The sequence below is a fragment of the Erythrolamprus reginae genome, chromosome 7, assembly GCF_031021105.1.
Source record: "Erythrolamprus reginae isolate rEryReg1 chromosome 7, rEryReg1.hap1, whole genome shotgun sequence".
NCBI classification, from domain to species: domain Eukaryota; kingdom Metazoa; phylum Chordata; class Lepidosauria; order Squamata; family Dipsadidae; genus Erythrolamprus; species Erythrolamprus reginae.
The window spans coordinates 21210441-21234969 of record NC_091956.1 but is presented as its reverse complement, the minus strand read 5'-3'; the positions used below and the strand labels follow the sequence as shown (position 1 = coordinate 21234969).

Sequence of the window (24529 nt, the reverse complement as noted above, 5' to 3'; positions counted from 1 at the left end):
TCGTCACTGGAAGATTTTAAGAAGAGACTTGACTGTCAGAAATGGTATAGGTCAGTGATGATAAACCTATGGCACACGTGCCACTGGTGGCACATGGAGCCATATCTGTGGGCACGCGAGGTGTTGCCTTGTGTCAGCTCCAGCACGATTGCACGCACTGGCCAGCTGATTTTCATTCTTGTGGAAGACTGTCTCCCCCTCCGGAGTCTTCAGGGAAGCTTCCCAGAAGCGCAGAGTACAAAAAACCGCCCAATGGCCAAACCGGAAGTCCATTTTTCTGAACTTCCGGTTTGCCAGTTTGGCCATTTTTTTCACTGTCCCAGGCTTCAGTGAGGCCTATGCGCATGCATGGGGCGACAGTGTGTGTTTATGTGCATGCACAGTGCAGGGGGTGCACGGGGTGCGCAAGCACAGGGGGAGGGAATGGGTGTGGATACATCCACATGTGCACACACACTCTTTTTGCACATGAACCAAAAAAGGTTCACCATCACTACTATAGGTTCTCCTGCTTGAGCAAAGGGTTGGACTAGATGACCTACAAGGTCCTTTGCAACTCTGTTATTCTATTCTGTTCCGTTCCTCTCCCCTTATTTCCCCTTTTTATTTTTTTAATCAGAAGTTAAGAAAGAATCCCACAACAAAACCATATTCTACCCTCTCTCTTTCTCTTAGTTACTAATAAATACTTTTGGCAAACTGTCCAAGATCAGGCCATGTGTTCTGGATTATAAAAAGGAATGTAGATACCAGTCTCATACATTTCATTTGCTTAAATCTTTATTCAGCAAGAAAGCAATTAAAGTGTTTGTAAAGAACAACAACGAACATTGTGTTCTTTTTATAAAGCTTAATTTGTGCCGTTCAGATGGATGTTGATTAAATCCTTTTGATTTTAAATTTTAAGTGGGTTGGAGGGTTGGGGATTTTTTTTTTTGGAATCCTAGCAAAACCTATGGCAGAAGCATGGCAAATTCTATCAAAACTTTAAGATGACATTTGATCCCAAATTTGCATTGACTTAGCAATATGTTGAAAATGAAAACAAGTGTTTTTATAATGCACCTTGTTATTAATAATTACAATGGTTAATTTTATAGCATTAACTGTAGCACGTAGTATCTCAATGAGCCGTGGTGGTGCAGTGGTTAGAGTGCAGTACTGCAGGCTACTTCTAATGACTGCTGGCTGCGTGCATTTTGGCAATTCGAATCTCACCAGGCTCAAAGTTGACTAAGCCATCCTTCTGAGGTCGGTAAAATGAATACCTAAAGTGTTGTGGGCAATATGCTGACTGTGTAAACCGCTTAGAGAGGGCTGTAAAGCACTATAAAACAGTATATACGATATTTTTCAGAGTATAAGATACACCAGAGTATAAAATGCACCTTAGTTTGGGGGGAGGAAAACAAGGGGGGAAAATGCTGCCTCCCAGCAAACAGCAAACAGTACAGATGATAACCTTTTGCTGTGTGTTTCTCTGCATAAGTGCCTGACCCATAGAAATAGCAAAGAATTTGAGAAATGTACATTATGGCAGGATATTAATGCCAGAAAGTTTTCTTAAATGTAGTCAGATTAACTCCTCCCAATTATTTAAATAGATCTACTCTAAACATGACTAAATTCATGGCACCGGATCAGATTATCTTAGAGACCGCCTTCTGCTGCACGAATCCCAGCGACCAGTTAGGTCCCACAGAGTGGATCTTCTCCGTGTCCCGTCAACTAAACAATGTCGCTTGGCGGGACCCAGGGAAAGAGCCTTCTCTGTGGCGGCCCTGGCCCTCTGGAACCAACTCCCCCCAGAGATTAGAATTGCCCTCACCCTCCTTGCCTTTCCTAAGCTACTTAAAACCCACCTCTGCCATCAGGCATGGGGGAATTGAGATCCTCTTTCCCCCTAGACCTTTACAATTCTATGCATGGTATATATGTATGTATGTTTGGTTTTTATAGTAATGGGTTTTTAATCGTTTTTAGTATTGAATTACTATTGTACACTGTTTTATTGTTGCTGTTAGCCGCCCTGAGTCGTCCGGAGAGGGGCGGCATACAAATAAAATAAAATAAAATAATAAAATAAAATAAAATAAAATAAAATAAAATAAAAAATAAAATAAAATAATAAAATAAAATAAAATAAAATAAAATAAAAAATAAAATAAAATAAAATAAAATAAAATAAAATAAAATAAAATCTCAGCTGCTTTATCTTAATACTAAAGAGGACAGTGTTACATTGCAGATTATACTTTTACAGATCTTTAACACTGATGTAGATTTCTGGAAGTGTACTTATTCTCTGCTATTTAAAAGAAGACACAATAGCACTGGGCCTCTTCAGATCAAGCATTTATTTTGAAAAAGCTTCTTCATTTTGTTGTGTAGAACAATAATAAAGCAGTCTTTAAAAATAAATCTAATAATTTGAACATTTTACAGACATTTATAATTATTGACTTACCTCCTTGCATCCAATTCAGCAGAAAATAAAAATCTGCATCCCAGCAATTTGCTTCCTTGCAGCTAGTTTCAGTTTTAGTTTAGCACATGGCTGGCCTGCCTGAAGCCTCAAATCAACTGAGGATCGAGAAGCTGATAATGATTTACTTGGCTTAACAGGCTCTGTTCCTGTTTGCTGCAAGGAGGTAAATTGCTGGGAGGCACAGGCCAAAGGATGGGGATGGGGCTACATTTGGTGTATAAGATGCACCAAAGTTTCCCCCTCTTTGAGGGTAAAAAAGGTGCGCTTTATGCTTCGAAAAATACAGTGCATCTAAGTGCTATTGGTATTGGTAATTGATGTAAGCTTTGTTAAATTTAGGATTGTAGTCATCAGAAGAAATTTAAAACCTAAATAAATCATTATGTTTATGTAAAGCAGATGGATTTAAAACTAAGCAATTTTCCTTATTAAAATGTTTTTTTTAATGTTATGATATTGAAATTTAAGTGAAAAAAACCCTTTTCATTACTGTTTATTTACCTTGCTAATGTGGTTGGCTGTTTTGCTCTTATTGTTGCACATATTCAATCTGTTTCCTCCTGTGCAAATATATGATGAGAATTGGTTATTGTTTGCAAAAGAAACAGCATGGCTAGAGAAATGTCCCCAGGGAGAGCGTAGAATGAGTGGGAAGAAATTATTTGCATTCATCAGCACCTTTTGATATGTACTCACAATATGAAAAGTAGCATAAAGCATAAGCAAGTGTTTTATTTGTATCTGTATAGTCTGGAGGACAGAAGGAAAAGGGGGGACATGATCGAAACATTTAAATATGTTAAAGGGTTAAATAAGTTTCAGGAGGGAAGTGTTTTTAATAGGAAAGTGAACACAAGAACAAAGGGACACAATCTGAAGTTAGTTGGGGGAAAGATCAAAAGCAACATGAAAAAATATTATTTTACTGAAAGAGTAGTAGATCCCAGGAACAAACTTCCAGCAGATGTGGTTGGTAAATCCACAGTAACTGAATTTAAACATGCCTGGGATAAACATATACCCATTGTAAGATAAAATAGTATAAGGGCAGACTAGATGGACCATGAGGTCTTTTTCTGCCGTCAGTCTTCTATGTTTCTATTAATGCATTTAAGCTAATTGTATAATCCCTGATACTGTTAGTTCTTGACTTATGACAACTGAGTCCAAAATTTTTGTTGTTAAGTGAGTCCTTTACTAAATGAGTTTTGCCCTGTTTTACAACCTTTCTAACCAGAGTTGTTAAGAGAACCACTGCTGCTGTTAAGTTAGTAGCACAGTTTTAAGTGAATCTGGCTCCCCCATTTTGGCTTGGCTTGTTAGAAGGTTTCAACTGTCATAAACATGAGCTGAAGTGTGAAAAAAAAGTCACAAGTCAATTTTTCAATACCATTGTAACTGTAAACAGTCACAACTATCTTGCTTAGCAACCGCCAATTGTGGCTGTATGTTGAGGACCGCCTGCCTACAAATAATGAATTGGTGTTTATGTCAACAAAGGAAAGTGACGATATTTTGGAGAAATATTGACCTCCTGCAGACCTGATATGTAACCCATATTTAGACCACTTACACCAGGTGTGTCAAACTCAAGGCCCGCGGGCCAGATTTGGGATTTTAGATGTGGCCCACAGGCCTGCCCTGGAAGCAGCAAAAGGTCGGCACGTGGTGCCTTTTCCAGTAAAAACACAGCTTGGGAGGGCGGCCTGCCCATGTTAACGTTTTCACTGGCAGGAGGCCAGCACGGTGGAAAGCGGAAACTCGACTGACGTGGAGTTAGCTATGCCCAACCTAGCTATGGCTCTTGCCCCCGACCCCCAAGGTCAGGCACAAACGTGATGCAGCCTTCAACGAAATCAAGTCTAACACCCCTGACTTACCCAGTAATTTAGACTTACAATATTGTCAATAATAATAATAATAATAATAATAATAATAATAATAATAACAACAACAACAACAACCAACAACAAACAACAACAAAAAACAACAACAACAATTATTATTATTTATTTTTATTATTTATTTTATTTTATTTATTAGATTTGTATGCCGCCCCTCTCCGCAGACTCGGGGCGGCTCACAACAGTGATAAAAAACAATATGTATTGACAAGTCTAATAATTTAAAATCTAAAATAGCAATTGTACATTTAAAAAATCTAAAAACAAGGAACCCCAATGTAAAAAACATACATACAATCATATCATGCACTAAAACTACATAGGCAGGGGTAGATGTCTCAGTTCCCCCACGCTTGACGACAGAGGTGGGTTTTGAGGAGTTTACGAAAGGCAAGGAGGGTAGGGGCAGTTCTAATCTCTGGAGGGAGCTGATTCCAGAGGGTCGGAGCCGCCACAGAGAAGGCTCTTCCCCTGGGTCTCGCCAGACGACATTGTTTAGTCGACGGGACCTGGAGAAGGCCAACTCTGTGGGACCTGACCGGTCGCTGGGATTCGTGCGGCAGAAGGTGATCTCGCAGGTATCCTGGTCCGGTGCCATGAAGGGCTTTATAGGTAATAACCAACACTTTGAATTGTGACCGGAAACTGATGATGATGATGATAATAATAATAATAATAATAATAATAATAATAATAATAATAATAATCTATGTTTCTATAATAATAATAATAATAATAATAATAATAATAATAATAATAATAAAATTAGACTTGTATGCTGCCCCTCTCCGGACACATCAAAATGAAATTACATTGCATATGGCTCTCAAAGGGTCACCACCAGGGGTGGGTTCCTCCCGGTTTGGACCAGATCGCCCGAATCGTTAGTGACCTGCTGGTCACATAATTTTGGCATCAAGGATCTGGTTCTGTCTATGCAATCTGTGCTCGCTGCCATCTTTTTTTTTCTTTGAATTTTCGGGCGATCTTACTTGGGCAGGCGAGCGGGGGCATCAGCGAGGAAGACCCAGGGAAGGTTCCTTCGGCCGCCCAGCAGCTGATCTGCTCGGCAGCGCAGCGAGGAGCCGAATCGGGGTTTCCCCTTTGCGTGGGCGGCGGGGAAACCCCGATCTTCGTCTGCTCGCTGCTGCTGCGCTGCCGAGCAGATCAGCTGCTGGGCGGCCGAAGGAACCTTCCCTGGGTCTTCCCCGCCGCCCACGCAAACTCTACCATCTGCGCATGCGCGGCCATGAAAAAAAGGGCACGCATGCGCAGATGGTGTTTTTACTTCCGTAACCCTACATCGCGAAAAATTGATTATCGCGAGGGGTCTTGGAACGGAACCCTCGCGATAATCGAGAGATCACTGTACTTATTTTTCTTTTTAAAAACCTCAGCCTTTTTTTAAAAAAAAAGAAGAAAGTTTTTACTCAGAGTGAATACTCTGTTCAAACAGAGATTTGCAATGCCACAAAAGCCTATGGCGTTGGACTATCCCGGTTTCAAATATTCTTAGAAGCTCAGATGGAATCTCAGATTTGAAAAGCTCGCACAAGTAGTTGTAACTTTGGATGGGGATAACTTTCCAGTAATTCCTACCCCACCCCCCACGGCCTGGGAACCTCTTGTTTCAATTGAGTTGTCGCCGCGTGTTACATAAGGAGCTGTCTCTGGAAATGGTTCGGAAGCTTCACTTCAAAACACAGCAACTGCATTATTACCAGCTTTGAATGACTGATGCCATTATGTTATGTTAACACATTGCCATCTGCAGCGGCTGCCAGTCATTTTTTCGGGCACAAATCAGAACGTTGGCATTAACCTACTAAGCCCTAGATGGCTTTGGGCCAAGCTACTCCTTGGATGAGTAACTGCTCCCAAGCTGCTCTTCATCAGAGCTCCTTACCCAAGTAGCTTTTCTAAACAAGCTCTACCAGGTGTGACATTGGTGGGAGATCCATGTTCACCTTCTGTCATGAAGCTCGCAGTGCAATTTGTTACCAGTAGTAACTTTGAGCCAGCGGTGAAATCAGGGGTGAAGTGCTCCTGGTTCGTTCGTGCCTGTCATTTGTCGGAGAGCCGGTCATGAAGGAAGAGCAAAGCTCTGCTCACTTGCCCAGACACCGCTATTTGGGCTCTTTTAACCTCTGTGCATGCACAGAACAAAGTGTTGGTTATGACCTATAAAGCCCTTCATGGCACCGGACCAGATTATCTCAGGAACCGCCTTCTGCTGCACGAATTCCAGCGACCACTTAGGTCCCACAGAGTGGATCTTCTCCGGGTCCCGTCAACCAAAGAATGTCGCTTGGCGGGACCCAGGGGAAGAGCCTTCTCTGTGGTGGCCCCGGCCCTCTGGAACCAACTCCCCCCAAAGATTAGAATTGCCCCCACCTTCCTTGCCTTTCGTAAGCTGCTTAAAACCCACCTCTGCCATCAGGCATGGGGGAACTGAGATATTCTTTCCCCCTAGGCCTTTACAATTCTATGCATGGTATGTTTGTATGTATGTTTGGTTTTTTTATATTAATGGGTTTTTAATTGTTTCTAACATCAGACTACTATTGTACACTGCTTTATTGTTGCTGTTAGCCGCCCCGAGTCTCCAGAGTGGGGCGGCATACAAATCCAATAAATAATTGATTGATTGATTGATTGATTGATTGATTGAATGAATGAATGAATGAATGAATGAATGAACCCAAATTGTGGCATCTGGGCAGGTGAGTGGAGCCTCATGCTCCCTTCGCGACCAGCTCTCCGATGACTGATAGGCACGAACGAACTGGGAGCATTTAACCTCTTGAGGGTTGGAGGCTAAAACATATGAAGAATGGTCGCAGGAATTGTGTATGTCTATTCTAGTGAGAGGAAGGACCAGGAGTGACAAGATAGCAATGTTCCAATACTTGAGGAGCTGCATAGAGAAGACAAGTTCAAGGTATATCCCAAGGCACCTGAAGACCACACAAGAAACAATAGATGGAAAGTCATCAAGGAGAGAAGCAGTCTAGAACTAAGGAGACATTTACTGACAGTGAGAACAATCAACAATTTGCCTTCGGAAGTTGTGGTTGCATTTCCTGGTCTGGTGTCATCCATCCCTGCATTTCCTGTATTGAAAAAAAAAATGTTTTTGGAAAGTATACAACTGAACCATAGAATGGGTGAAGATATTTTCTCTGGCTCTCTATATATTCCAAATTTTGTCACAGTAAAATCTTATAGATTCTTACAAAACAAAATAAATGGGGTTTTTTCCCCTCCCATCAAGGTTTTAGGTCAGCAATTTTTGAAGTTTAACTATCTGCATGTTTAGCTGCCCTGAGTCCTATGGGATTGGGCGGCATAAAGGTTGAATAAATTAAAAAATTAAATTAAATTAAATTAAATTATTAAATTATATTAAATTAAATTAAATTATTAAATTAAATTAAATTAAATTAAATTAAAAAATAAAATAAAATTATTTAATTTAATTAAATTATTTAATTTAATTAAATTATTTAATTTAATTAAATTGTTTAATTTAATTAAATTAGTGAAGGCTGTATAGATTACTTGACAAGATGCACCACTTGTTACAGAAATGTGCTTCAAGAGCTATTTCTCATAGTCATTAAAGCCAGTTGAAGACTCAGATTCTTCAAGGTCTTCACTAGCGGTGGGTTGCTCCCAGTTCGGCCCGGTGCTCCGAACCAGTAGCAGCGGAGGCTCCGGCCACCCACCTGGGATGCTTCTGTGTATGCGCGAACCAGTAGCAAAAGCATTTCAAATCCACTATTGGTTTTCACAAGGAAAATATTTCTCTCAAGATAGTCAGGAAGGCAGTTTTGGAGAGGGATAATTTTTTATACCCTCTTAATACTTCTCATAATCTCCTATTCTGGCGCAAGGTGGATATAACATCCAGGAATGGATAAAATCTGTCTGCTCTCTGATTGGACTGAGTCCATCAGAAGCTGTTCACATCCTGCTCTTGTCACTGTGCTTGACAGCTTTTTCACTCTGTTGCTCAGCGAGGGCAGTTGTGACTAGTTTGCTATATTAGGAAAATCCTTGGGAATAAACAAAAGATTTACCTTGGTGCTATGGTTAACCTTGGGTCAGGGGCATGGTTCCCTCTAAGCTGAGCAGTGAGCAATCGCTCACTTAAAAATCATCATCAACTCAGAGTTTTCCAAACCTGCCCAGAAGCCGAGGGGGAAAGAGTGAGAGGGAAGGAGAGGGAGAGGAAGAGAGAGAAACAGATAGAAAAAAGAGAGGAAGGAAAAGAAAGAAAAAGAATGGGAGTAAGGAAGAGAGAAAGAAAATCAAAATCTAGTTTGAAACTAGCTCAACTATTTAAGTGGCATTTTGATATTGATAGAGTTGCCCTATTATGAGCTCACTGTTATAGACACACAGTACAGTATTTTATTTTGAAATTCTCTGAGGCAAAACAGGGTGGGTTTTTTATTTGTTTGTTTGTTTATTTATTTATTTATTTATTTATTATTTCTGTGCCGCCCAGTCCCAAAGGAACTGCCGCTCAGACACTATACTTTTCCGCCCCCCCCCCCCCCCAAAAAAAAAAATTAGAGGGAACACTGGTCAGGGGTGTCAAACTTGATTTCATTGAGGGCCACATCAGGGTTATGTTGGGAGCTGAGTTGGGCATGGCCAGGATGGGCATGTCCAGCTTGACATTACTTGTGTCCGGGATGCCTGGGGAAGCCCAAGCACTCTGCCAGCAAAAACGGGCTTCTGAGCTCTGTTTTGGCCGCAATGGCTCCTGCAGCCCTCTGCTGGCGAAAATGGAGCTTGGGAGGGTTTCTTGTGGCCCTCCCAAGCTCCGTTTTCACCAGCAGAGGCACCACTGTTGGGGCCTGTTCACTGTTTCTAGGGTGACCCCATGGACCAGATCTAAGCGCCCTGTGGGCCAGATCCATCCCCCAAGCCTTGACACCCCTGACTTGCATGAAAGTTAGGATCAGATCGAACAAATGGGCATATTTCTCCGTACTGAAGGAGCGGGTCCAGCAGTCACATGGGTTGCTCATGTCCAATCCGGTGGAACTGAGCCTAGTATTAAAAAAGCTTGCCGGATCCGCCCCTTCCCCAGAATTCGCTCAGTTCGCATATCCTGCGGTTGTATTGTGAATGCTCGTTCAACATTCTAACACCTTCCCTTCGACCTTTCCTTCAAAAAAGTAGTAAGATTTATTGTCTTTATTCAATTACTTGCACTAATTGCGCCAGCCGTTTAAAAGAAAAAAAGAAATAAAGCGGCTCGGCTTTTTTCCTTGGGAGAAGTTGCGGTTTCGTTTTCCCCCGGCGGTTTTGCCGGTTACGATTCCTGCGGCCGCTTGTGGATTCTTCTAATCCCTTGGCCTGGAGGTTCTGGTGCAAGTATTTATCATTGAATTATTGTTTTATTATTGTATACAAATATTTAAGGGCTTGTAAAATACCTCCTGCGGAGTGAGACGCCTTCTAGTCTCCTGGACTTAGTCGATCGCTTTTCCCTTAAGAAATTCTACAGAGCGATTTTTTTCGGCGCGAAGGCCTTCGCGCCCTTTTTTAAAATATCTAGGCCTCTCGTGTTGGCCTTCTGCCAGCCGCGTAGGCCTCAGTCCACCGCGTGGATCCGGGAGCGGGCCTTGGGGGTCCCAGGCTAAATTCTCCACCGGCTAAGCCTCCAACCAGAGTGCCTTGGTTTTACTTAATTGCAAAGTTTAGGGAGGCTGGCCCCGCTGGATTTGGGGGCACGAACTCTGGGTTTGCCCAGATTGTCCTCACGTCTCAGCAGCTTCGAGGCCTCGAAGCAGGATCCATTCCTCTTGGGAAGTCCTTGAAATCTTCTCCTTATAATTTAGTTATTGGCTCAGCCTTGTCTTCTGTTAATTGTCAGACTATGGCTACTTTTCCCAAGAGAGGCACAACTAAAGGTCCCAGAGAGGCCAGGCCTACAGGCGATGAGATTACTAGTATCCCCCAGGCCTCTTCCTCCTCTTCTCCAGGGGCCCGTCCCTCGACCAAGGTCACCAGGGCTGAGAAGAGAAGGGACCTAGCCCTACAAAAAATTCATGACAAATCAGCAAAACGTTTGAAAGTGCAGGCCCAAGTAATCAGTAGTCAAGACCCACCAGAGGCCTCTAGTCTGCCTCCTTCTGGGGTCCCTGTGTTATCTCTGGATGAGCCAAACCTAGACAGACCCCAACCTAACTTATGGGGCATAGGTCCAGAGGAACCAGATATTATTGAAGATTCCCCCCAGCCAGGATCCTCCCAGGCCTTTAGGAATTCTTCTGCCATTTCTGCTGATATTTCCACTTTACCTCCTGAGTTCCAATCTATTTTTGCTGTGTTGTCCAAAGCCATTGATGCCAAACTATCCTCCATCAATGAGCTTCCTTTACCTCTTCCTCCTTCTCGTTCCTCCCGCCCCTTGGGTTCTTCCCCAGCGGTCAGAGCTCCTATTCAGGATGATTCAGAATCCTCCCAGGATGAATATGAGGATGTAGAGGAGGATGAAGACCCTTTCCAGGGCTTATCAGAGGATGAGGAATCCCAAATAAAAGTTCCTCCTCCAATTATTATTTTCCCTTCTCAACTATTCAAATCTCTCCTCCTCAAAGCTAGAATTTCTACGGGATTAGCAGCCCAGGAGAAACAAGCCTCCACTTCCACTGATCCCCCGGAGGAGAATTTACCTTACTTCACAGAGGAACAGGAGGATAATGAGGTAATTCCTATGCCTAAATTGTTTAAAGATGCCTTACTCAAGCAGTGGGATTTTCCAGCCTCTGGCCTTAATCCCTCTACCAAGGACAGAAAGTTGTATAAACTCTCCTCTTCCTATGAAGAGCTTCTATCTTTTCCCAAACCAGATGAACCTGTCAAAATTCTTCACTCGGCAGCGGCTGTGCCAGGCGAGGCGGAGGAAGTCCTCCGTCCAGAGGACAAGCGCATCGAGCAAATGCTCAAAAGAGGATTCTCCGCTGATGCCTGGGCCATTAAAAGTTCTGCAGCAGCCTCCTTCTTCTCCAGAGCCATGCTGCTGTGGCTTCGCCAACTTCAACAGCACATTCCTCCAGATGACTTGAGAGGTCAACAAGACTTCAACAAAGTCTTTGCAGCTGCCCAGTACGTGGCTGATGCCACCTTGCAATCTACTAGATTTTCTGCTAAGTCTATTGCAGCTTCTACAACGGCAAGAAGACTCCTATGGATTCGCCCTTGGCAAGCGGGAGTTCGCCAAAAGTGGCAGTTATCCCAGGGCCCCTTAAAGCGCGACCTTCTCTTCGGTGATCTTCTGGATCCTCTCCTCACGGAGACCACGGACAAGAAGAAGGTTTTGGGTCCAACCACGAAAAAGGTTACCAAAACGCAGTCCTTTCGTCGCCCAGGGCGCCAGCAAGACCAAGCGGCTTCCTATCAGAGATCTCCAGGTCAGTATTCCCCCCGCTTTCGTTCCCAAGGTAGGAACTCCAGGGGTAGAGGTTTTCGCTTCCAAAGGGGAGCTTCCTCTAACAGGGCTTCAAAAAAACCTAGATGGTAATCTTTCCTCCATTCCCATAGGGGGTCGCCTAGCTCATTTCGCTTCAAATTGGCGTCTCACCTCCAAGGACCCTTGGGTCATTGACACTGTTCAAACTGGCCTTCTTTTAGAATTTATTTCTCCTCCCCCTAAACGTTTTATTTCCTGCCCTTCTCCCAGGTCATCCTCAGATTGTAACCGTATGGAGGAGGCCATTTCTCATCTATTGTCCATTAGAGCCATTCAACCGGTCCCTTCCGGTCAGAAGGGCCAAGGGTTTTACTCCATCCTATTTATGGTTCCAAAGTCCTCCGGAGGTTGGAGAGCCATTTTGGATTTAAAGAAACTAAACCTATTCATCAAATATAGAAAGTTTAAGATGCACTCCTTGTCTTCTATTTTGGCCGCCATTCACTCGGGAGATTTCATGGTCTCCTTAGACCTCACTGAGGCCTACCTTCACATTCCTATAGCCAAATGCCACAGAAAATTTTTACGTTTTTCCTTTCAAGGCAGGCATTTCCAGTATAGGGCGATGCCATTTGGCCTTTCCTCGGCCCCTCGGGTCTTTACAAAGCTCTTGGGGTCCCTGGCGGCCTATATCCGGGCGTCTCCCATCCACATTTTATGTTATCTTGATGATATTTTAATTCATGGGAACTCCCTAGAGAGAGTGAAATCAGACCTTTCTGTTACCATGTCAGTCCTTCAGGACCATGGGTTTTCCATCAACTTTGACAAAAGTCACCTCCAACCTTCCACTTCCATTCCTCACCTGGGATCCATTATTGATTCAAAATCTTCCCAGGTTTTTCTCTCTCCCGAGAGAAAACTCAGTATAGTGGAGTTAATTTCTAACGTTTTATCTAATCCTTCAGTATCCATAGTTACTCTATCTTCCCTTTTGGGGAAGATGGTGTCATGCATAGGCATCATTCCTTGGGCTCGCCTTCATGCTAGGGAACTCCAGTGGCTTCTGTTGCCCTTTCAGAGATCGGGGCACAGCAACTCAAATCGACGCATCGTCATCCCACTGAGTGTTCGCAGATCCTTCAAGTGGTGGAAGTCTCCGGCCATGGACAGAGGATCCCCGTTCAGGTGCCCGGATCAATTTGTCATCACCACAGATGCCAGTCTATCGGGATGGGGCGCCCACGCCCAGGGGATGTTAGCCCAGGGCACGTGGTCCCCGGAGGAAGCTTCCAGGCCAATCAATTGGCTAGAGTTAAGAGCCGTTTCCCTGGCTCTGAAGCATTTCTCTCCTCGCATCCCCAACCGGCACGTTCTCATTCTCACCGACAACATTGCCACAAAAAGCCATATCTGCAGACAGGGGGGCACGAGATCCAAGGCTCTCATGAGGGAGGCCCTCAAGTTGGGTCTTTGGGCGGAAAAACATCTCCAGTCGCTCCTAGCCGATCACATCTCGGGGAGTCTCAACGTCCAGGCGGATTGGCTATCCCGAGCAACGATAGACCCAGGAGAGTGGAACCTCCATCAAGACCTGTTCCATCAAATCACCCTCAGATTCGGCCTACCAGTTCTGGATCTCTTCGCGACCAATGCGAACGCCCAACTCCCTCGCTTCTATTCCAGATTTCCATCCCCGGGAGCGGAAGCAATCAATGCCCTCCGGAGTCCATGGCCTCCAGGCCTACTCTACGCATTTCCTCCGATTCCAATCCTCCCGGACGTGATTCACAAGGTCCTCACAGAGAGGGCCCGAGTAATCCTAATCGCCCCTCATTGGCCCCGCCGGCCCTGGTTCGCGGATCTCCAACAGCTGTCCGTCCAGGACCCTTGGCGACTCCCCGCTTCGGGGGATATGCTGCGGCAGGGGGCCTCTTTCCATCCAGACCCGGAGTGGTTCCACCTCACCGCTTGGCTGTTATCAGGAGAGATTTAGAACTGCGTGGGCATGACCCCGATTCAGTGGAGGTCATTTTAAAGGCCAGAAGGGGCTCGACCAATCGAATCTACGACCACACGTGGTCCAAGTTTCACCAGTGGTGTCTACAGGAAGGTCTCTCCCCTCTGTGCATCCCCATACACAGAATTATTTCCTTCCTTATGCAAGGCTTCCATAAAGGACTTTCCACCAGCACCCTCCGGCGTCATCTGGCAGCCATTTCATCTGTCCTAGGGGGTCCCCGCAGACAACCTCTCCGATCCCTCCCTGAGGTTCAGGAATTCCTCAAGGGCATAGCCAACCTCAGACCTTCCAAGGTCCACAGGTATCCATCCTGGGATTTGCCACGGGTTCTCCATTCCCTCACGCAGGCACCATACGAACCCCTAAAATCGGCGTCCCTCAGGTACCTATCCTTTAAGGTAGCCTTCCTGGTGGCTATTACCTCTGCCCGACGCATTTCGGAGCTGGCTGCCCTCTCAATCAGGCAGGACCTTTGTCAATTCCATCAGGACAAGGTAGTCTTGCGACTGGACCCCACCTTCTTACCCAAGGTCAGTTCCATGTTCCACAGATCTCAGGATATTGTCCTACCTTCCTTCTGCCTCCAACGAGACCATCCCTTGGCAATTAGATGGCACACCCTGGATCTCACCAGAGCGCTGAGAATATATATCCAACGCACAGGACCCTTTCGGAGGTCAGAAGCACTTTTTGTAGCCTATCATCCCAGAGTCATGGGGGCCAAAGTGTCTTCAACAGTAATAGGCCGGTGGATCAGAGGGACTATATCTAAGGCCTATGAGTCGGCCTCCCTCTCAGTTCCAAGGAACATCACTGCGCATTCCACCAGGAGCGCAGCCACCTCGGCCGCTTGGGCGACTCAAGCCCCGTTGGAGGAGGTCTGCAAAGCAGCCACTTGGGCCTCGCCAAATTCCTTCATCAGGCACTACAAAATTGATTCTTATGCTTCAGCGGACGCTGCCTTCGGCAGAAGGGTACTCCAATCCGTTATCTCTCACGATAGCAAGCTAATCCCACCCTAGGGACTATCTATTGGGTATGTCCCATGTGACTGCTGGACCCGCTCCTTCAGTACGGAGAATAGGCGTTGATTGCTTACCTGAACGCCTCTTCTCGTACGGTGAGCGGGTACAGCAGTCACTTCCCGCCCTTGTATGTGTCTTCTTTACCTTTCTATACCTTTCTTCCTCTAACAATGAGAGTTGAACACTACAGAGCTTCACAACTGAGCCTAGTCTATGGATTCGCGAATTCTGGGGAAGGGGCGGATCCGGCAAGCTTTTTTAATACTAGGCTCAGTTCCACCGGATTGGACATGAGCAACCCATGTGACTGCTGTACCCGCTCACCGTACGAGAAGAGGCGTTCAGGTAAGCAATCAACGCCTATTTTGTATCTGTGATATCCAGATTACAGCAAGCATGGGTGGGTTTGCAAGTCTTGTAATTGAGAAGCAGTTGAAAATAATGCTTTATTAAGATCTCAGTTAAGATCTTGCTGTGGCCTTGTATCTTTTCATTAGTTTAGAGGAAACCCAGTGAAGCTAAAAACATATTGTTTCCTTGCTTGTATTTCCTGTATTTGGCGCTGCAGACATTTCCAGTTGCTGTCATTAATCATTTGCAGAAGAAATTTTCTATTTCGCTAGAATCTGCTAGCTGGCAAGCCAAGGTTGCCATCAAGCTCTTACAGGGATTTATATGACCATGCATATTAGAACGTATTTAGTTTAGATATATGTGCATTTTTGTATCTTGAAGCAGTCATAACAGACAATATTTTTTTGGTGTTGGTATTTAATCATTTATACATTTGATAAATAATATTCACTTGTTATATAATATTAAATTATTAAAATACAACTCCACCCTTCACCCTTTTACCCTTCACCCAAACAATTATCCCACTAACTTATAAAATAACATTGATAAAAGGATGAACAAATTCAAAACGACAAAACTCTAACTCAAGTTTAGAAACTTAGAACTTTCATCTATATTGATAGTAAAGATCTTAAAACCTGTAGTAATCAGGTCAACAGATAATGACCATGCATATTAGAACGTATTCAGTTTAGATATATGTGCATTTTCATATCTTGAAGCAATCATAACAGACAATAATTTTTTGGTGTTGGTATTTAATCATTTATACATTTGATAAATAATATTCACTTGTTATATAATATTAAATTATTAAAATACAACTCCACCCTTCACCCTTTTACCCTTCACCCAAACAATTATCCCACTAACTTATAAAATAACATTGATAAAAGGATGAACAAATTCAAAACGACAAAACTCTAAGTCAAGTTTAGAAATTTAAAACTTTCATCTATATTGATAGTAAAGATCTTAAAACCTGTAGTAATTAGGTCAACAGATAAGTTGACACTATTTACATCTGATAAATTTATAGATGTGAATTTATCTCTTCTTTCTTTCTTCTATTTTTATTTTCAATTTTTTCTCTTCTCTTCCCTTCCCCCTTTTCTCTTTCTTTTTCTCTCTCTTTAGTCTTATTTTCTTCTATATATGTAAGTGTCTATTTAGATTTATAACTGTATACTCTAAATTCATATACATTTGTACCAATTTTTGCATAGTCCTTTTGCTTTATGTATCCCCTCCCCTATTTATCTTCAATAAATATTATATTTTCTTTTAAAAAATGATTAGCTACACTTGGCAGGGTTTTGACTCCTGCAATACAATGGAATAGAACAGAGGTGGGAGGGACCTTGGAGGTCTTCTAGTCCAGCCCCCTGCTCAAGCAGGAGAACCTATCTATGTCTACGGTTGTTTTATAGTGGTTAGTCATGGAGGCCACAATACCAAAACACTGTATAGAATGGAAAAGTGTTTTTTTAATTCTATTATTTCTATGCCACCACGTTCAATGTGGAGTAAAAAGCAAAATAACAATAAATGTAATATAAAATATAATGCAGCAATAATAATTCTTATGTCAGTTAATGAGCACAATTTGCACATTAAAATGGTATTGGTATGAATTCCCCCACTTTCTTGTTATTCGTAGAATTTTTATTTCCAGTTGTACCTGAAAAGCAAATAGAATTTTAGTGATAGCAGCAAAAGTGTAGGTAGGTGCAAGTAGAGCCGCTATAAATTAATAGATTGCATTAATCTTAAGTCAAAATGAAATTTAGATATGGGCAGAATTTGTTTCTGGTTAGGCGGGTCAGTTCCTTATTTCTTACAAAACGGTCCGCTTCTATTTTTCAATCTGGTTATTGTTATCCTTCTTCTTGACACATCCAGGAACTCGATCTGGGAAAAGTATCAAGTGTTTTTGGGGAAATGACAAGGTTTCCCCTTCTCTTAAAAAAAAAACACCAGATTTTTTTTTTTTACTTCTTAGAAATGAGCTGTTTTACGTGAAATGGGAGGAATTATAATAATCCCCAAGAAATGGTGCAGGTTTTCAGCCTCAATCTGTGTAGTGTACTCACTCTGAAGTTAACAAGGATAAGACTAAAGATTCCTGCAATTTTAGTTTTGTTAGTTTTTAAAAGTGAAGATAAAGCTAGACTCTAGACTTTATTTAAGAATCTTGTCTTCATTTCTCCATATTATTTGTAGGTTGTTTTTTTATTTCTTACCATGCTTTTTGCATGCTATCTTCCAAATCATTTATGATATAAACCAGCGGTCCCCAAACTATGGCCCGCGGGCCACATGTGGCCCACTGAGGCCATTTACCCGGCCCGCTGGTGAGTGACAAGAGCACAGGGAAAAGAGAGAGAAAGAAAGAAAAGGGAAAGAGAGGGAGGGAAGGAGAAGTGGAGAGGAATGAAGGAGGGAAGGAAGGAAGGCAAAATGGAGGGAACAAGGAAGAAAGGAAGGAAAGAAAGAAGAATGGAATGAATGGAGGGACAGAGGAAGGAAGGATTGTTTTTTTTGGGGGGGGGCATTTTTTTAAATTTTTCTCTCAACATACATTCAAACAACACAGTGTATCATCTAATTTTCCATGAATAAAATGTTGTATTTTGTTAGTAACTAATATAAATCATCAAAAAAGTTGCAAAAGTTTTTTTTCCTAATTTTGTCATCCAGTTACATTCGTTTTCTTTTAATTAAATTTCCTCCTTAATATTCCTTCAAAAAGTGCAACACCAATTACATTTCTAACTTATTAACCATTATGCCAAAGTGCTTCCTTCTTTCTTTATACATTTTTCATAAGCCAAGAAAACCTTGTATAGCCAGTCAGATGTCAACAAAAGAAAATTAAAAACAAAACATAAACATATATGAATTTCAGGCCTTCTTCCCCCTCTAAATAGTACATTCCCATTTTGTTTTTCACTTTAAAACAAGGTATGTGCAGTGTGCATAGGAATTTGTTCATAGTTTTTTTTAATAGTTTGGCCCTCCAACAGTCCACGGGACAGTGAACTGGCCCCCTGTGTAAAAGACTTGGGGACCTCTGATATAAACTATCAGCAGCTGTTTATACTTATTTATTTTGTGGATATTTTTTATTGCTTTGGTGTCTTTTAAATTGTTTTAGAAGTTTTGAATTGTAAGCCGCCCAGAGTCACTCGGGTGAGTTGGCTGGCTAAAGAAATTGAATAAGCAAACAAGTTCCAAAATGTTAAAATACAGTCAATTACTACTTCAGCTTCAACCGCAACAATACATAAGCTCACAATAGATACAAACTTAATGTGAACTGCTCCAAACTTAATTGCAAAAAATTCGTCTTCAGCAATAGAGTGGACAATTCCTGGAATACATTACCTGACTGTAGTTTCTTCAACTCCCCAAAACTTTAACCTCAGACTGTCTACCTCTGACCTCACCCCATTCCTAAGAGGTCTTTAAGGGGCGCGCACGCATAAGCACATCAGTATGCTTACTTTCCCTGTCCTAACATCCCCAGGTATTCGTAAAATATGATGTATTCATAACCATGCTTGTGCTTCTTCTTTGATACTTTCTTCTATATTCACAATCATGTTTGTACTTTGTAATCATATAAGGCTTGACAAAATAAACAAATAAAAAAAAACAAAAACAGTGTTATGGATGATGACAGTTAAGGTGATGAAAGCAAATATGAGAAAGATTTTGTGTAACACAATTTTGAAAGGCAACTAAGAACATAATGGATTTTATACCTTCCAGTTCTTCCTTAAGTGATAGAGGAAAGACAGAAAGTCAGAAGAGAAAAAATAATACAAGAAAAAGAAAAAATAGATCAAGAAGGAATTACAAGAAGAGTACTAAGAGAAACTAGAACAAGGACACAAAACAAATGAAAAATGAGAGAAGAAACCAAATTGATTTCTGTTAATAAAAATGGATTCAATACACCAAAAAAGAGAAGTAGAAAACTCACAAAGCTCAGAAAACCAGACGTTGATGAAATACCATTACAAAAAAATTAGGTATATTTCTAGTAAATAATAAAAAGAAAGGAGTAGCAACATAGATAAAAGAAAATTAAATCACGAAATAAAAATTAAGATAAAGAAAAATATATCATCCAAATTTTTTTTGAAAGAATAATAGAGAACAAACTATACGGCGTATGGCGAGAAATTTACCAGTCCTCTAAAATTGAGAATTGAGTATGTGTCAAAGAAATTTGGGAGTTAGAAGAAATAGGATAGAAAGCAAATTAGAAATTATAATACTTTATGTTCGGACATAATCAAATGAGATCAAATATTGAGTACCGGTAATTATTTAATCAAATATACTATTATAATATTATATAAATATAGAGAATTGTTAGATAAATTATAATATAAATAAAGATTTAGTAAATAAGATAAGTTATGGTGACAAATATATAGATGAAATGGATACTGAAATGAATTGGAAATGTAATAATTTGCGGTATATCTATATATATGAAATTTTCTGGATTGATCTTCAGTTATAATTAAGATAGGAACAAGGATTCCTAAGATTGTTTGTTTGTGTGTTATGTTATATTTTTGTGTATATTAAAAAAAAAAAACATAATGGGTGAGCAGTGTGGTCGGGCGGTAGGAAAAGCAAGTAGGATGCTTGGCTGCATAGCTAGAGGTATAACAAGCAGGAAGAGGGAGATTGTGATCCCCTTATATAGAGCGCTGGTGAGACCACATTTGGAGTACTGTGTTCAGTTCTGGAGACCTCACCTACAAAAAGATATTGACAAAATTGAACGGGTCCAAAGACGGGCTACAAGAATGGTGGAAGGTCTTAAGCATAAAACATATCAGGAAAGACTTAATGAACTCAATCTGTATAGTTTGGAGGGCAGAAGGAAAAGGGGGGACATGATCGAAACATTTAAATATGTTAAAGGGTTAAATAAGGTTCAGGAGGGAACTGTTTTTAATAGGAAAGTGAACACAAGAAAAAGGGGACACAATCTGAAGTTAGTTGGGGGAAAGATCAAAGGCAACATGAGAAAAAAATATTTTACTGAAAGAGTAGTAGATCCTTGGAACAAACTTCCAGCAGACGTGGTTGGTAAATCCACAGTAACTGAATTTAAACATGCCTGGGATAAACATATATCCATCCTAAGATAAAATACAGGAAATAGTATAAGGGCAGACTAGATGGACCATGAGGTCTTTTTCTGCCGTCAGTCTTCTATGTTTCTATGTTTCTATGGATGATATGTGTGTGTGTGTGTGTGTGTCAGAGAGAGAGTAAACATGTATGGAAAGGACTTCTATAATTTGACTGCTACAATAATATATGTATTTAAAATTCAGGAGGACCTAGAAAATAAACCTTTGAGCTATGGTCTAATTTAGCTAGAGTGAATGTCTATGGGAATTGTTGGAAGCTCTTGAGTATTTTAAAATCGAACAAGCACTTTGAGTTCAGTATATTAGTAACAAAACGAAAACAAAATGAAATAAAGAAAACAATGTGTTCCTGTTTGCCGTTTCCTCGTCAGTTAAAATTTAGGAGCCGACGAAATTTTGCAAGTTATTAAACAGTAGTTTGGTCTTGAGTTCAACAGCTCGTGCTTCCCATGTTGTCTTTCTCGAAGAAGTAGATTAACTGGCATATCCACAATTTTTTTTAAAAAACCTTCATGTAATTTAACTTTTTTTTAACACGGAGCTTTCAGTTTCTTTTTTATCCATCTCTGCGTGTATCTAAGGTAGAAAACAACAATTCGTGCCGTTTTTGACAGCTCAGGAACAGAATTTAGCCAACCCCCTCAGGTATCATGGAATCTTAACTCCTCAAGAAAGCAGCGAAATCTGAGTCATCGTCCTGACTTTTTTTGAGTGACTCCCTTTGAAAGGTGCAGCGGGAGGGGGAAAAAGTGATACTGAATCCACGTGTTGCATAAGGTTTTTTTATTTTTAAATCTGCCCTCTAAAATCACAGACAGGATGTTGACGATACCCTGTGCTCTAGCAAACATTCTGCACTCTTTAGAAATAGAAAATGAATCAGGAGTTCGGAAAGGGGGTGTGATTATGATTAGATTACTACGGCTAGAGTTGGAAGGGACCTTGTGGGTCATCTAGTCCAACCCCCTGCTCAAGCAGGAGTCCCTACACCTGTTCAGACAAATGGCCGTCCAATCTCTTCCAGAAGGTCTCAAGTGATGAAGCTCCCACAATTTCCAAAGGCAAGTTGTTCCGTTGGTTGATTGTTCTCACTGTCAGAAAGTTCCTCCTTGTTTCCAGGTGGAATCTCTTCTTGGTCAGTTTCCACCCTTTGTTCCTTGTCTGGCCTTCTGGTGCCTTGGAAAACAGTCTGATCCCCTCCTCTGTGTGGCAACCTCTCAAGTATAGGAAGACTGCTATCATGTCTTCCCCGGTCCTTCCCTTCACCAGACTAGCCATGCCCAGTTCCTGTAATCACTCTTAGTATGTTATAGTCTCCAGTTCCCTCATAGAAACATAGAAGACTGATGGCAGAAAAAGACCTCAAGGTCCATCTAGTCTGCCCTTATACTACTTCCTGTATTTTATCTTACAATGGATATATGTTTATCCCAGGCATGTTTAAATTCAGTTACTGTGGATTTACCAACCACGTCTGCTGGAAGTTTGTTCCAAGGATCTACTACTCTTTCAGTGAAATAATATTTTCTCACTTTTTGATCTTTCCCCCAACTAACTTCAGATTGTGTCCCCTTGTTCTTGTGTTCACTTTCCTATTAAAATCGCTTCCCTCCTGAACCTTATTTAACCCTTTAACATATTTAAACGTTTCGATCATGTCCCCCCTTTTCCTTCTGTCCTCCAGACTATACAGATTGAGTTCATTAAGTCTTTCCTGATAGGTTTTATGCTTAAGACCTTCCACCATTCTTGTAGCCCGTCTTTGGACCCGTTCAATTTTGTCAATATCTTTTTGTAGGTGAGGTCTCCAGAACTGAACACAGTACAGTGGAATCCCGACATAAGAGCTGCTCTACTTAAGAGCAACTCGAGATAAGAGCTGGGAGGGGAGAGATATTTTTGTTCTACTTACAAGCCCAAATTCGAGATACAAGCGCCAAGGAGCTGTCTCCTGAAGCCAAACGCTAACTTCCGCGTTCGGCTTCAGGAGACAGCTGCGAAGCGGCGCGCGTGTTTTAAAAGGTTGCAGCCGGCCTGGGGGGCTCGGGGGGGGTGGTGCTTGCAGCTTTCTTTCTTGCTCTTTTTCTTTCTCTATTTTACCTTCCCTTCCTCTATTTCTTCTTTTCTTTCTCCTTCCCACCTTCTTCCCTCCCTCCCTCCCTTCACTCATTCCTCTCTTACTCTCCCCTTTCATAAGTTTCCTTGCTTCCTTCCTCTGTTCCTGTCCCTTCCCCCTTTCTTTCTTTCTTTCTTTCTTTCTTTCTTTCTTTCTTTCTTTCTTTCTTTCTTGCTCTTTTTCTTTCTCTCTTTTACCTTCCCTTCCTCTATTTCTTCTTTTCTTTCTCCTTCCCACCTTCTTCCCTCCCTCCCTCCCTTCACTCATTCCTCTCTTACTCTCCCCTTTCATAAGTTTCCTTGCTTCCTTCCTCTGTTCCTGTCCCTTCCCCCTTTCTTTCTTTCTTTCTTTCTTTCTTTCTTTCTTTCTTGCTCTTTTTCTTTCTCTCTTTTACCTTCCCTTCCTCTATTTCTTCTTTTCTTTCTCCTTCCCACCTTCTTCCCTCCCTCCCTCCCTTCACTCATTCCTCTCTTACTCTCCCCTTTCATAAGTTTCCTTGCTTCCTTCCTCTGTTCCTGTCCCTTCCCCCTTTCTTTCTTTCTTTCTTTCTTGCTCTTTTTCTTTCTCTCTTTTACCTTCCCTTCCTCTATTTCTTCTTTTCTTTCTCCTTCCCACCTTCTTCCCTCCCTCCCTCCCTTCACTCATTCCTCTCTTACTCTCCCCTTTCATAAGTTTCCTTGCTTCCTTCCTCTGTTCCTGTCCCTTCCCTCTTTCCTTCCTTCCTTCCCACCCTCCGTCCATTCATTCACCCATTCCTCTCTTGATCGCTTAAAGCCGGTCCCTGGTGCAAAAAGGGTTGGGGACCTCTGTCCTACAGGATTGGGTGGCAGAGAAGTTGAACATATGTAAATTTAAAAGTTTAAGAAAGTTTACAAGTTAAGTGAAAGAAACTTCATTATTCATTTATATGTACATGTACATTTCTTCATTAAAAACATGTCTTTCTGCATAATTTAGACTAACTTTGTGAGTTTTTTGAGGGCTGGAACCAATTAAAATTATTTACATTAATTCCTATGGGGAAAAGTCGTTCGAGATAAGAGCTGCTCGACTTAAGAGCCCAGGTCCGGAACGAATTAAACTCGTATCTCGAGGTACCACTGTATTCCAAATGTGGTCTCACCAGCGCTCTATATAAGGGGATCACAATCTCCCTCTTCCTGCTTGTTATACCTCTAGCTATGCAGCCAAGCATCCTACTTGCTTTTCCTTCTGCCCGACCACACTGCTCACCCATTTTGAGACTGTCAGAAATCACTACCTCTAAATCCTTCTCTTCTGAAGTTTTTGCTAACACAGAACTGCCAATGCAATACTCAGATTGAGGATTCCTTTTCCCCAAGTGCATTATTTTACATTTGGAAACATTAAACTGCAGTTTCCATTGCTTTGACCATTTATCTAGTAAAGCTAAATCATTTACCATATTACAGACTCCTCCAGGAATATCAACCCTATTGCACACTTTAGAGTCATCGGCAAATAGGCAAACCTTCCCTACCAAACCTTCCCCTATGTCACTCACAAACATATTAAAAAGAATAAGACCCAGAACAGACCCTTGTGGCACACCGCTTGTAACCTGTCTCTGATTGTTCTCTGATTGATCATCATCCTGGTTGTTCTCCTCTGCATTTTCTCTAGAGTTTCAATGTCTTTTTTGAAGTGTGGTGACCAAAACTGGATGCAGTACTCCATGTGTGGTCTAACTAAGGCTTTATAGAGCGGTATTAGTACCTTCCCTAGTCCTAGATTGTATTAATACAATTTAGGATTGCATTGGCTTTTTTGGTTGCTGCTGCACACTGCTGGCTAATGTTTAGCTGTCTACTAAAGTTTTAAAATCCCTCTTGCAATCGCTGCTATTGAGTGCGGTTTCACCCCATTCATATATATTATAAATTAATTCATTTTTGGTACAATTCACCTGATATCTTTTGCTCAAGGACTAAGTTTGCTGATTCCTAAAAGTGATTTTCATCTACACTCTCCTCCAGTTAA

General features: G+C 41.7%; 1 protein-coding gene across 1 annotated transcript in view; it reads left to right on the top strand.

The window, feature by feature from the left end:
* Positions 1 to 24529, top strand: part of STIM2 (stromal interaction molecule 2) — a 114066-nt gene that overhangs the window by 32612 nt on the left and 56925 nt on the right.